This window comes from Dendropsophus ebraccatus, chromosome 15, assembly GCF_027789765.1.
Source record: "Dendropsophus ebraccatus isolate aDenEbr1 chromosome 15, aDenEbr1.pat, whole genome shotgun sequence".
In the NCBI taxonomy this organism is placed as follows: domain Eukaryota; kingdom Metazoa; phylum Chordata; class Amphibia; order Anura; family Hylidae; genus Dendropsophus; species Dendropsophus ebraccatus.
In genome coordinates, this window is record NC_091468.1 from 58,033,079 (window position 1) to 58,033,997 (window position 919).

Genomic DNA, 919 nt, shown 5'->3' on the forward strand with positions numbered 1-919 from the left:
TAAATAAATAAATGTAACACCTCTACAAAAAAGGAAAAAAAGGAAAATGCAAATATGAAGTGTTACTGTCATCTCTACAAACCTTTGTATGTTGTCCAGATAAATCAAGTGTGGATTGCCCCAGGTCCCAGTCCGGAGACCCAATGAATCTGTGAGTTATAGTTGGATGAAGCACGCAGCTGTGAGCTTTACTCTCTGGTGTTCGCCCCATCCCACTCATAGCAGGAGATCTACAGGATAGCAGGCTCTACAGAATCCTGGGATAAGTCCGATTGGGAAGCGAGACGATGTGCACTTCATCCAACTATAATTCACAATGGCAGCAACTCTCAGGATCCAGACCCAATGCAATTCATACGTCTGGAGAACATGTCAAAAGTCTGTACAAAAAAAACAGGACGCGTCCTTAAAGGTTTAACCATTTACGCTTTGCTCATCAGTTTGTAAAAACGATGTAAAACCTAAAACACAACTTACTGCTTCTCCCGGGGTTCAGATACGTCCATGAAATGTGACCTTTCTAAACGCTGCAATGAACGTTGAGCATTAATTGTTACACATGTAATACTGTATAATGTACACATATTTGGTATCGCCGCGTGCGTAATCGCCTGAACTATTAATTTATCACATTCCTGATCTCGCACGGTAAACGGCGTAAGCGCAAAAACCCACCAAAGGGCAAAATTGTGCATTTTTTGTCACATCAAATCCAAACAAACTGTAATAAAAAGTGATCAAAAAGTTCCATTTGCGCAAGTAAGGTACCGATAGAAAGAACAGATTATGGTGCAAAAATTGACACCTCACATAGCCCCATAGACCAAAGGATAAAAGTGTTATAAGGCTGGGAATAGTTAAACACATTTAGTTTTTATTTAAAAGGTTTTAATTTTTTTAAAAGCCGTCAGATAAAATA